Raw genomic sequence first — 13556 nt, 5'->3', positions numbered from 1 at the left:
TTACCTGAGCTGTTCAATCCAGAACAGGAAATAAGATCAAAACTGCCAGCGTGGGCTCCGCCCCAACCCCCCGCCACCCCCCGGGGCCTGGGCCTTATTCACAGGAGAGGGCCTGTCCGCCAGTTACCAGGCATCCACCCTTACCGGATACTTTCTTCCTAAAGGGGAGGAGCAGAGAGGAGCACGGGCACGCCGGGTCGGGAGACCAGAGTTTGCATCCTGTGACCGATGAATCCAGACTCAGATGCACGGTTTCCTGAGGTCTCACACCCCTTACCTCCACGTGTGCAAGGACACAGAGAAGCCACGCGTGGGGGCACGTTCACGGTCAGTGACAGCTCTGCCTCACTCGAGATAAGAATGTTTAAACAGCGGACTTTGTTATAAAAGGACATTGGGACTTCCCTGGTGGCGCAGTGGTTAAGAATCCGCCTGCCAATACAGGGGACACGGGTTCGAGTCCTGGTCCGGGAAGATCCCACATGCCGGGGAGCTACTAAGCCCGTGCGCCACAACTACTGAGCCTGCGAGCCACAACTACTGAAGCCTGTGCGCCTAGACCCCATGCTCCGCAACAAGAGAAGCCACCGCAATGAGAAGCCTGGGCACCGCAATGAAGAGTAGCCCCCACTCGCCACAACTAGAGAAAGCCCGCGCGCAGCAACAAAGACCCAACGCAGCCAAAAATTAATTAATTAATTAATTATTTTAAAACAGCACATATATTAGAACATTTCCAACATCACAGGAAGTTCTATCAGACAGTGCTGTTCCAGAACCTAAGGGGAGCCCTCCTCCTCAGCAGCATGAAGTCCTGGTGTACCGTAATTGGGGGGCTTCGTTACAATGATCTGGGGGGGACCAAGGACTGTGGACAATTGATCCCCAACAGAAAAGCCCTTCCACAACCTTCTGGGAAGGGCAGGCAAGTGCAAAGACCCCCTTCTCCTGGGCAGGCAGAGCTAGGGTGAGTACCAGGCCCACTCCCCACTGGTGTCCTTGGCCTTATCCAAGATCAAAGCTTTGGCCCGGTTCCCGTGGTGAAACTTGACACCCAGGCAGGGAGAAGCAGGAATCCAGCTAGGAGCCCAAGTCTGGTTTCAGAACCAGCAGGGCCCTGGGCTCAAGGACCTGATTCAGAAAAGTCTCTCCCACTTGCCCTGCCAGGACGAAGGGGGTGCTTAGCATCGGCAGGGCTCATCCATTGTCCCCTCTCCTGGGTGTGCCCCATGGTGGCCCTTGCATTGCCTCCTTGGGCTTCTGGGAAGGAGTCAGAGGAAAAGGGCAGCTGAGGCAGGGTGTGTGGTGATGGGGTATGGGAGGGATAGTGCTTATTAAAGAAAAAAAAAACATTTGTTTCCAGGAACCCAATGCGCCAGACCAAGGAAATGAATGAAAAGGGAGTCTGAAAGCACACAGAAGCCTGGGTGCTTGAGCCTGTATCTTTGAACTAACCAGAGAGAGAGAAATTGTCAAGGCACCTCCTGCCCCTGCAACACACACACCGCACACAATGATAGAAACGGCTGAGACAGCTTCACTCCTGACTTAACTGATCTCCTCAAGAATTTCCCCATTTGAGTCAAAGGGGAATCCCTGTTCTCCCCCCAGGCTGCCTCAGCTTGGCCCTGGAAGTCAACCAAAATGAGCTGTAAATCTGCAGTTTTTCCTGCAAGCTGCAGATTGGGAGCTAGGGGCTGGGAGGTGGGTGAGCAGACAACCCACAAAGAGTGGGAACAGTTGGAAATGAAGCCCAAGGGAGGACCGGTGAACAGGGGTTCTGGTCCTGACTCTGCCACACAGATCCTTGAGCAAGCTCCTTTTTCCTTTCAACCTTTTTTAAAAAATAAAACAGATACAGAAAACTGCACAAAATACATGTAAGTTTAATGAATTATCATAAGGCAAACACCTTTCAACCACTCATGTCAAGAAATGAAACTCTGCCAGGTGCTCCAAAACCCTCTCCACGTGCCACAAACTGTTTGCATGGTAATCACTTCCTTGCATTTCTTAACCCTCAAATGTGCATGCCTGAACACTATACTTAAGTCTTGCACATTGTCTTTAAAGTCTATTTTAATCTACAGGTTCCCCCTTCATCCCTTTTTTTCCTTGTAATTTATGAGCTGAACAACACAGGCTGTTTAACTTCAGACTTCCCTACTATCTGAAGTTCATGGAACAAGTTTCCTTTTCTCCCTGAGCCTTAGTTACTGCTTCCTTACCAGTGCCACCCTGCCCATCTTATGGCGCTCCTGTCAACAACAAAAAGAGACAGCCTCAAAGCACATCAGGAAATGCTTACGATATTTTGTTAAGCAAAGGATGCAGGATGCAAACTGATACATATGGTATGCTTTCAACTACATAAAGGAAAGATGCATAGGAAAAAGGAGTAGAAGGAAATACTCCAATGTATCAATAGTTGTCCTGGATGGTGGTGGAATTCTGTACCCCCCTTTTTCTTTCTTGTATTTTCCACAATTAGCATATAACAATGTGATAGGGGACAAATCATTTTTAAACATTTTCAAGAAAAGAGTGCTCTGAAAGCGTGGCACGAGATCAAATGTGTCACCAGGCTTGTCTGCTCTCCTGTCATAGGACCACTTGGCTTTGCTCTCTGCTCCCACGGCCACCACCAACCCAGCTGGGATCCTCAGCACCCCAAGCCTGCTTCCCTTGATGCCTCCTGGCTGGTCAGCCTGTCTCCTTCCTGTCTCTTCTCTGTGCTGCCAACAGAAGAACTCATCTAAAACGCGCCAGGTCACTTCCCAGCTCCTCAGTCTCTTCTGTAAAGATCAGACCCCTTCCTTTTTCTGCATCAGCTGTCACCACACTCAGTGAGCATCAGGGTCACCTGCAGGGCTTGTCAAACACACACTGCTGGGCTCTACCCCCAATGCCACTGGTTCAGGGACCACAGAGCACAGCCGTCTGCACCTCTCCTCTGTCCTCATAAACAAGGCCTGTCCAGCTTTCAAGAGCCTCTCAGGTTCCCCTTTTCCATGAGGCAGTCTCTGGAAACTTTGGCCAATATTGATCCCCCTCGGCTCTTCCAGATCAGCCACAGCACTCAAAGCGGTCTGGTGGCCTGGAAGAGGGGAGAGAGCACTGAGTGGCCGTAATGACGGGCAAGGTGGCACCTCATCGGTTGCTGTCTCCCTCTATCAGGCCAGCTCCTCAGGGCAGACTCAGGGAGGGATGCTTCTTCAGCGCCCCCATGCCACCCAGGGAGTGTTCTGCATGTACCAGGCAAACTGGGTCTGTTTCATTCACAGACACCCCAGTGACATTTACACATGGGCTTCTAATTATTCACTCATTCATTCACTGGAAGGCAAAAAACACTTAGGGAGGACCTACTGTATGCCAGGATACACAAGATAAAAATCTCTTTTCATAAAGAACAAGATTTACAATAGCGTGGGTTACAGCAGAAAGGGCTCTGTGAGGAGCCCTTCCAACTGCAGCCCCGGAGACCGCTGCGCACACACAACCTTGGCCTGAGAGGCAGGTGTTGGTGCCGCCAGTAAGCACACACAGGTGTGGACGTGCCCTCGTGCAGCCATGGGAAAAGCTTGGCTGCCGGTCACAGGCTTCGTTGTCCCCCAGCGAAGCCACCCTGGAGTCGGGGACAGGATTTATGGGTAGATATTGTTAGGAGAACAGATGTCCAGGCAGGCGGGCAGAGCAACTGGGAACAATGGTCGTGATTGTGCCAGCCTGGAACCCAGCAGAGGGAGGCAAGAAAACACTACGGTGTCTGAGGAGCAGACCCCCTACCCCGCTTCTTCAAACACCCAGGGCTCGGGACCCTTAGGCCCTCTGCCCAGCAAGACATTCAGCAGGCTGAAGACACCGTGGACTCTGTAAGGCAGGTTCTGGCTTCTCCATGACCTTGGACAACGTTTACTTTCTTGTGCCCCAGTTTCACTATCTAATAATACCTTTTAAAAAGTAGTAAAGCCAAAAAACAAGATGATAGAGATCACTGTCGGAAGAATAAAAGGAGAGATTAAAAACAAACAACAACAATGCCACTTCGCAAAAGTAAGAGTAAGTGCAAGGAGATGGGGCAGGGAAGATCCATCAGCGCCTCAGTGTGGAAACCCTAAAGGTACTCGGGCATCCCTGAAGCCAGGATTCTCAGGTGGAGGGGTGCAGCAGGATCTCAGGGAGCTTCTGAAAGGGAAAGGTCCAGGACCCTCTACTGAACCAGAATCTCCTGAGGTGCACACAATCCTTGTCCCCCAAACCCCAAGCAAGTCAAAGAGGCTCAGGGGTATTCTGGGCCCCTCCCAGTGTATCTGGGATAGATACACTATCTCAGAGGTGAGTGGCAAATCATTATCTCAGAGAGGGGGAGGGAGGGACAGTGGCTGCAGGGAAAACATCAAGGGAGCTCAGAGACAAGCTGGAGGCGAGAAGGAATGTCAATATTGAGGTGCCCTTCCTTTCTGTTCCCCACTCCAGAAATCTGATCCTGGAGAGGAGATAACCTCCTTTTCGCACAGATTGACCAATCCTCTAGGGACCTGCTGCTTCAGCCACGTGTGGCCGAGTCCTGGGCTGCTCCTTCCTCTAGCCACCATACCATCCCAGCACTTTTCCCTAGTCCTGCGCTCTTAACGCCTCGGCCCTAACAGCCTCACCCTGACCAACTGCAATTTTAGGATTCAGAACACAGACCTCCTCCTCCAGGAAGCCTTCCCAGATGCACTCCTTGGCTCTCCCCCACATGGCCTGGGCCTGTTAGATTCTTGCTGCACCATCAAAATGGCAGCACTAGTCACATGATATCAAAGTTACCAATGTGCCAGTTGGTGGCCCTGACAGAGCAGGCATTTTTTGGTCTCATTCAGCTCTCTGTCCCCAACGCCTAGTTCAGTGCCCAGCATAAAGCAGGTAAGCAATATGTACAGGCAGACCTCGTTTCATTGCCATTCACGTTATTGCACTTCACAGATGCTGAGTTTTTTACAAATTGAAGGTTTGTGGCAACCCTGCAACGAGCAAGTCTATTGGTGCCATTTTTCCAACAGCACTTGCTCAGTTTGTGTCTCGGTGTCACATTTTGGTAATTCTCACCATATTTCAAACTTTTTCATTATTATTATATTTGAGATGGTGATCTGTGATCAGTGATCTTTGATGTTACTACTGTGACTGGCTGAAGGCTCAGATGATGGTTAGCATTTTTTTCTCAGCGAAGTATTTTTTAATTAGGGCATGTACATTGTTTTTTTTTAAGACATAATGCTATTACAGACTTAATAGACCACAGTATAGTGTAAACATAATTTTTATATGCACTAGGAAACCAAAAAACGTGTGTGACTCACTTTGCTGCGATATTCACTTTATTGTGGCGGTCTGGAACCGAACCTACAACATCTCTGAGGTCTGCCTGTATATTTATGCTGATCAGGAGAAAGGGAGGGGAGGAAATTTTAAATCAAACAACGGCACACTTTTCAAAATTCTAGGGAAATTATAGCAAATATTTTCTTTAGCGCTGCCTATGTGCCACAGAGAAGCCTGAGACACAGGGAGGGAAGGGTGGCCACGGTGGCAGAGCTGGGTGAGAACCCAGGCAGTTTGGCTCCAGAGTCGCTGCTCTCAACCACTCTGCCATGGTACCTGTGGTTCAAAGGGAAAAGAAAAAAGAGTAAAACCTGGAAAAAAATAGCTCCCTCTGCAGTCCTTGCTCCTGTGGCTTGGGGGTCACCCTTCGGACAAAGCAGAGATTCAGGCTGCTGTCCACGGGCCAATTGGTGAAGGCCTCTCTCAGTGAGGTACCAGGGACCCTGCTGCAGCCCCTGGGAGAGCCCGGGAGTTGGCAGTCCCAACTGGGAGCTCCCGGAGGTCAGTTTAGAAACAGGGACAGGGATGGTGCCATCCAGGGCCTTTTTGCTGTGGGCCAGTGAGAGAATGTCCCACCAGCCCAGGGGGCTTCGTTCAGGAGCGGCTATGAGGAAAAGCAGGGACCCTGGGTGGCATAAAAGTAGGCAGGAAAGAAAATGCATTCAGAGTTAACCGGAATGATGGAAAATGGACCATACGCCAGGCACTTGGTGACGTGCGTCCCCACGGGATTTAATTTTCACACCAACCCAATGAGGCAGCTGCCACTCTCCTTGTCTTACCAACAGGAAACTCGGGCATTGTTCTGCTGGAACAAGAGAGAGCAGGGAGGGCGACCCTCCCAAATCAGGTGTGTTTGGCCAAGGCTGAGTAGAGCTGTACGGGTCTTTGGGTAAAGCATTAAGGCTACTTGCTCTCTGTTCTCTTTCTTAAAGACAGACCAAATAAAATGGGATTTAGGTGAGACTCCAGAAGAAACTTTCTTGACTGTAAAGAGGTGTTAGAAAGAGTACTTCCCAGGAGAGACCCCCGAACAGTGCATCACTCCAGCAAGTGCCTGTTCTGCAGCAGGAGACTGGACCGCCTGACCTCTATCACCACGAGAGCATCACCTGACACACTCGGAGTTCCCCTCAGACATCTTGGCTCCAGCTCCAGTCTCAAGGGAGGCTTTTGGACAACACAAATCTGAGGTTAAACACATCCTTTGCTAAATTTGACAAGCAGATGGGTGGAGAGTTCCGATATTGAAATGAAGCGTGGAGGTGGCGTATTTGATCAGTGAGTAAAGCTGGCACGAGCGTGGTACTGAGTGATAAACGCCTACTGTTTCGCCTGTTGGATAACATAGCTTGTCAAGCCAGCAGTGCCCAAGATGACCACAGGAAGTGTGGCTGGCAACCCGCTCAGGCAGAAAACTGCTCGGGAAGCCCGGTCCTGCCTGGGCCATCCTCGCCTACTCGCTACTGAGCTGCTGGGAGGTCCGTGAGGACACAGAGCAGATTTGCTGTTGCCCTGGGCTACTCGGGCCAACACTTTTGCCTTGGCCTGGAACAGCAGTCTCCCTGCCGTGATCAGCCCGGGAATGCAGGACACCCTGGGCAGGAGGAGGGGGCACCTGGGAGCCTGGATCACATGCAAAATGGTCAGTCCAGTCTAAAGAGAGGCTCCCAATTCTGAAGTTTCATTTCAAACCAGGCAACTCACTGGTTTGAGTCAAACACAGAATTTACTATTTACCATAGAAAATCATATGACAATGATTTTGCAGTTTACCCAGATGTGGGGCTTCCTTAAGGTAAAAGGGGTCACAGTATCAAAGAGGTTCAAAACGTCTCCACCCTCCCCGGAGAAACCAAGGCCTGGAAAGGTTAAAGGCCTCGTGCAAAGTTCCTGCCAGAGGATCAGCAGGTGCCAGCTCTCCCACCAGCCTCCCGCCCCAAGCGGCCAGCAGCTGCCTCTGCGAGTACGGGGGTGGGGGTTGGGGCCCGAGGGGGCTGAGTGTCTATACACCATGGCGGACTCGCTCCACCCATGGCCTCATGACGCACGCACGAGGCTCCACCACACGGGCCGGGCCCAGGCACGGGTCCCCAGCTGGAGGACTGACTATGGCTTCCCCAACCTGGGAGCTCCAGGCCACTGCAAGTCTTCCTGTGCGGTCCCCACCTTCCCTTTTGATCCCAAAGAGGGGAAGAGGGTGGAGAGCAAAGAAAAATCCCCAGTCGGCAGGCATCAATTTGCCCAAAGCAAAGGCAACATAAAGGCTGCGCCTGTTTCCATGGAGACGCGATGGGCGAAGCAAGGGAACAAAACAGAGCGAGAAACACAAACCGTCACCACGTTCTGGGCCAGTGTGATCCATGTTGTCGGGCCAGAGCCCTGACAGGAAGACATCGGAAGGATTACAGGTAACCAGAACAGCAGCAGCCAAACCGGGAGCCCTTTCAGTAGGTAGAGAGGGAGGCAGCGCCCATCCCCCCAGCCCCCAGCCTACAAATTAGCCTGGCCCCCACTCTTGAGAAAGACCCCGAACAAAAAAAACCCAAACCGAAGTCCAAAGTGAATCATTATTCACTTTACAAAAGGATTCTTTGCTTGACAAAGGGATTCCTTGAAAGGGCCAGAGCCCAAGGTAGACTGGAGCTTTGCTTTGTTTCATTATTTACTTCTGTGGGCCAGAGGAGGAGGAGGAGAAGGCAGTAACTTCCAGCTGAAAGTTTGTCAGAAAAGATGACAAAATTCCTAAGGGGAAGGCATAGAAGGGTGGAGACAAGACTGTGCTTCTAAAACATTTGCCGGGAGAGGCCCTCGAGAAATCGAGCCAGGGCAGCTTTCAAACAGAAGGCAAGAGAGCCGAGTGCCTGTGGCCTGTCCCCCAGGAAGGGCACAGCACAGGAGGCGGGCAGCAGAGTTTCCAACAGGTCCCCACGGGGTGGACCCCAGAGCCATCAGGCTGCGAGGAAAAGCAGGGAGCAGTAAGGGGCAGCCTTGTGCCCTGGGGCAGCAGGAAGGCAGGAGGCCAGCAGCAGGCTCAGCAGGTGGCAGGGGTGTCACCCTTTATCAGGTGACATTTATGAAGCATCTCTTTGCATGTGCTTGCCATGCTGGGGAGGGATGCCCTGCCCTTGGAGAGTCTCAACCAGGCCTTCACTCCACTGGGTCTTTTTCATAATTCCTACGACGAACAAGAAACAAGCGTAGCAACAGCAAGAATATTTCCTGAGCATGCTACCTAGCCATTGTCTCCTGTATCCCCTCAACCACCCCATGAGGGAGACATTATTCTTATTCCCATTTACCCATGTGGAGACAGGCACAGAGAGGTAAGTAACTTGCCCAAGGTCACGCAGCTAGTAAGTAGCAAAGCCAGGATTCAGATACAAGTCTGCCCAACTTCAAAGCCTGTGAACACTAGGCTAAATGCCTGCCACATCAGCCCATTTCACAGACAGAGATGCCGAGGAGGAGAGAATGCAAGCGAGTTGCACTGAAGCGGGGGATGGACTCTGAGGACCAGCTCTCCTGACACACCCAAGGCTTGTTTGACTTGTGATACCTCCGCTGGGAAGGCCAGCCAGCTTTCTTGGTGGGGTACGTGGACCACTCTGTGGCCATTAAGTCACTCACCGGGGCTGGGCCTCAGTTTACCTCTCTGCCATTCATCAGTATAGTGTAAGTCCCCCACTACCTCGCTGAGAGAGAGGAATGGGGAAGAAACGTGGGGCAAGGTCCAGGGTTGTCACCAGGGAGCCCATGGGAGGAACAGGCTCAGTCCCAGCTCCAAAGATTCACAGAGATCCACAGTCTCTGGGTTGAGCAACGTGACATTCACAGAGCAAAAGCCCAGGCAGCATCTCCAGGAGGCATCTGGTTCAATGGTCTGCCCACCAAGGTACACCTGGGAAACTCGGGGACTTCCTGACATGGTTGGCCTTCAGGGAATCAATTTCCAAAACCTCCACTTCCCCGTGGTGTCCTTCCACAATGTGCTGGGAACCATCGGAGCCCACCAGCTCTCTTTCGAGGTGGCCCCCCTCAACACTTCCCCGAAGAAAGGCCCATTCCCCCAGCCACCCCAACTTTACCCTGGTGCTTTGCCCTGGTAAAAGCCACCAAACAAAGGGACAACTCAAGAATGCAGCATTCCTGGGAGAAGTCTCCTGAGGATGGACATTGAGAAGGGAGCTGGCCTTATTTTACCAAGACCTTCTCTAGCTTATCTACCCATCTGTTTATTTTAGAATTAGGAAGGAAGGAAGCTGACACAGGGACACCTGTTTAACACATTTATTTGAATCAAAAAACGGAGTCAGAGTTTTTCCAACACAAAGCATGATTTGGCTGACGGTCTAACAACGAGGTCCAGCTTTGCCAGTTAGGAATTACGGCAGACATTTTCCATAACTGTGTGGGCTGAGTTTGCCGTTCTAGGCTTTGACAAAATAAGCCTGGAAATACGCTCTGCTTAAAGTTATGAGAAAAAAATTTTCTATGTGAATTTCTAAATGTGTAAGGAGATACAGTTTTTCAAAATTCTTTTGGCAGGTGTGGGAGCAAAAAGAGTTTGAAGCCTGTGTCTTTACTTCCCTGGTGCCACACTCAGAGGCTGTAGCTTCCACTCCACCCACTGGGCCATGAGAGTAATAGGTTCTCAAGAGAAGGCAGCTGCAGCGCACATGACAAGCATTCGACCTGGACCCAGGGTGTAAGTTTATTTCTGCAACTTCTTAGCTGTGTGGATCTGGTTAAGTCACCCAAACTCCCTGAGACTCAGCTTTCCCATAAGCAAATGGGAATAATACCATATGAGACATATTAAAAATCCTGACGTGGGGCTTCCCTGGTGGCGCAGTAGTTAAGAATCCACCTGCCAATGCAGGGGACATGGGTTCGAGCCCTGGCCCGGGAAGATCCCACATGCTGCAGAGCAACTAAGCCCGTGCGCCACAACTACTGAGCCTGCGCTCTAGAGCCCGCGAGCCACAACTACTGAAGCCCGTGCGCCTAGAGCCTGTGCTCCGCAACAAGAGAAGCCACCTCAATGAGAAGCCCGTGCACCACAATGAAGAGTAGCCCCCGCTCTCCGCAACTAGAGAAAAGCCCGCGCGCAGCAATGAAGACCCAACACAGCCAAAAAAAAAAAAAAAAAATCCTGATGTGATGATGATAACATTAAATGAATAATGGAGAAGTGCACGGCACGAACAGCACCAAATAGTAGCCAACCAGCAAGTGTTTTCTGTTTGGCTTGGACAACTTGATGGTCTCTGTCTCCAGATGATACTAATAACTGATACTTACTGAGCACTTACTATGTGCCAGGCACTGGACTAGGTGCTTCACAGGCCCCAGTTCATTTTGTCTTCACATCAATCCTATTGGTAAGGTGTCATTCTTATTCCTCGATTTATAAGCACAGAAAGCTTACACACTTGCCCAGCTCAGTCGGCTAGAGATTAAAGGCCCAGTGGGTCTGTTCAGTTCCAGAGGCCTTGCTCTAAACCCTCCCTATTCAAAGTGCGGCCTCTGACTGGCAGCATCTGCACCAACTGGGACCTTATTAGAAATGCAGGATCCCAGGGCCTACTCCATACCTACTGAATCAGAATCTGCATTCTAGCAACATCTACGGTTGATTCCCATGCACATCCCTGTTGGAGAACCCCTGGTCTAGACCACCAGTCCAGCTGATTTACAACCTGGTTTTATCTTGCTGAAGGTAATAGAATGTTTGCTTTCTCCACACGTGCACACACACAGCTGGCAAGTAAAGCAAGCAAGGTGGTTAGGGGTTACAATAATCCATCAGTGACACATGCAAAAGGCATATTTTAAAAAGGGCTGGGAGGACTCACGTCAAACACTCATCAGTGGTTACCTCTGAGGAGTGGTATGGGATGGGGAGAAGGGGTGGTGGAAGCGGGGGGCCATTTGTTTATTTTTTTCGTTTTTAATATTTATTTATTTATTTATTTGGCGGCACCGGGTCTTAGTTGCGGCACGCGGGATCTTTAGTTACGGCATGTGGACTCTTAGTCGCAGCATGTGGGATCTAGTTCCCTGACCAGGGATCGAACCCGGGCCCCCTGCCTTGGGAGCATGGAGTCTTAGCCTCTGGACCACCAGGGAAGTCCCAGGCCATTTGTATTATTTGAAATTTTTAATAAAAAGAATGGAGTTGTTTATTGGTTACACAATTTTTCAAAAAAAGAATGACAGTTCCCCGGAAGGCCAGGAAGGGGGTCCCTAGGGAAGCATTGGTAGAAGAAAAGGGTTGCTGGGCTTGTAGTCATAAGACTTGGATTCAAGGCCAGGCTCTGCCCCTAATTTGCCTCGGGACAGCAGGGCTCTCACTTGGCATCTGTGGGCCTGTGTTTCCCCCACTATAAAGGGGGGTCACCCCACGCACCCTTCCAAGCCCCACAGCATGGGTGCAGGGACCAACCACACAGCGAAATGCACCAGAGGCCCGTGTGAAGGGCAGGGTGCTGTGTTTCTTGAAAGGAAAAGCGACGAAAGAAAGCAGTGAAACATTCCCCCTCACTCATTCCATTCCCCAAACACAGACAGTCCATGACTTTATAAGGAAGACACACACAGCAACCTGGATTTAGAGTCCGTGGGAGCCCCAGGCTGATTTTCAAATCCTTATTCGAACTTAAAAGTTAGGTTTGGACGTGGTTCAAAACACAGAAAGAAAGGGCTGTTTCTCAGCATTTTGCCCATTCTCTTTGCTCCTCTCCGGGTTTCTCTTCAGGCTCAGGACTCGGGCATGCTGTGTTGGGGCACAGATGCTCCCCTCTATGTGCTTTCCATGCCTCCCCACACACGGCCCCGGCCCCGGCGCTGCCTCCCAGCTGCTCTGAGGGTCCACAGTTTGGCTCACTCTGGCCGAGGCCTTAGTTTCCCCACTTTTATCTTAGAACTGGAAAGAGCAGCAAGTCTTCCCCTAGCTTGTCTCGGGGGAGGGGAGGAGTCTGGGTCCACACGGATAAAGGCACTCGCTCAAACACACAAAGCTAGCTTAAAATAAATAGAGCTGGATCGGGTTCTCTATGACCTTTGGAAATACCTCCTTTTCCTTAAGATTTTTCCATCATTCCTTTGCAACTTGTCCCCTCATTCTGAGAGACACACAGATCTGAAGACTAAAAGCTGCTGTGCTTTTCCTCAAACTGAATGATCCTAAAACCACACAGTCTGAAGGTATCATTGAAACTGAGCCAGAAAAGAATCCCCTGTCAGATTTTCCAATGAGAACCAGGCCCTTCGAAACCATTATGAGCTTCAGCTACAGTGAAGTAATGGCAAAAGAAGCCTCCAGGCAGGCAGTTCCAGCCCCAATATACTTACATGGCCTTAGGCACCTAACTTCACCTCTCCGAGCCTCAGTTTTCTCATATGCAAGACAGTGAGAGAACCGGCACCTTTCGGGTTTAAAAAGAAGATTCTAGATAAGAATAAAGCCTTTCATGCAGAGTAGGAGCTCAGTAAATAGCAACTATTACCATCATGATCATCTCATTCAGGACCATCCATCCCAAAGACAGAGGTCTGTCTAAATCAGTTCTCCACTCCAGTCACACATTAGAATCACCTAAGGAAAGTTTTTTCCTTTTATAAAAATACCCGTGCCCAGATCTTATCCCCAGTGATTCTGATTCAGTGGAGTGGATTAGGCCCGAGGGAATCCGAACATTTTTTTTCCAGCTCTCCAGGTGATTCTAATGTGCACCTGTGATTGAGAACTGTGCTCTAAATCCTTGCTTCTCAACCTTTAACGTGCACACGAATCTCCTAGGGGTCTTGCTAAAATGCAAGTTCTGACTCAGTAGGGTTAGCATGAGGCCTGAGATTCTGCATTTTCAACTAGCCCCCACGTGATGCCAGTGCTGTGGTTCATGGCCTCAGGAGGAATGGAACCCAAAACTCAAGGTCTTGGGCAGATGGCTGGCAAGTTTATAAGATTCTTCTCTGGAAGTCTCAAAGGCCGGCTCTGTCTAGCCAGGCTAGAGCTCACTGCCTCCTGGAAGTAGACAGCCAACTATATGCCCTCAGACTGGGGCACAAGGACCCAGAACCAGAGCTTGTCCTCTGATGACTCTCTCTTTGGCTTCATGTTGCTGTTTTTTGGCGATGGTGGGTGAGATGGGGAGGGGTGGTCTAGCAAGAGCCTGCAGACA

General features: G+C 50.6%; 1 protein-coding gene across 4 annotated transcripts in view; it reads right to left on the bottom strand.

Annotated features, from left to right (window-relative positions):
- The window catches only part of CUEDC1 (CUE domain containing 1), a 77045-nt gene that overhangs the window by 38865 nt on the left and 24624 nt on the right, over positions 1-13556 (bottom strand). Inside the window, exon 1 of one of the 4 annotated variants that reach the window (XM_057536529.1) lies at positions 12727-12800. The exons of the other annotated variants lie outside the window; for them this stretch is intronic. The gene's annotated coding sequence lies outside the window, so the exon portion shown is untranslated. Of the gene's footprint in view, positions 1-12726; positions 12801-13556 lie in introns of those variants that run through there. 4 annotated transcript variants of the gene reach the window in all.

This window comes from Balaenoptera acutorostrata, chromosome 20, assembly GCF_949987535.1.
Source record: "Balaenoptera acutorostrata chromosome 20, mBalAcu1.1, whole genome shotgun sequence".
NCBI classification, from domain to species: Eukaryota; Metazoa; Chordata; class Mammalia; order Artiodactyla; family Balaenopteridae; genus Balaenoptera; species Balaenoptera acutorostrata.
The sequence above is the reverse complement of the archived record's forward strand: the minus strand, read 5'-3'. Positions and strand labels throughout refer to the sequence as shown.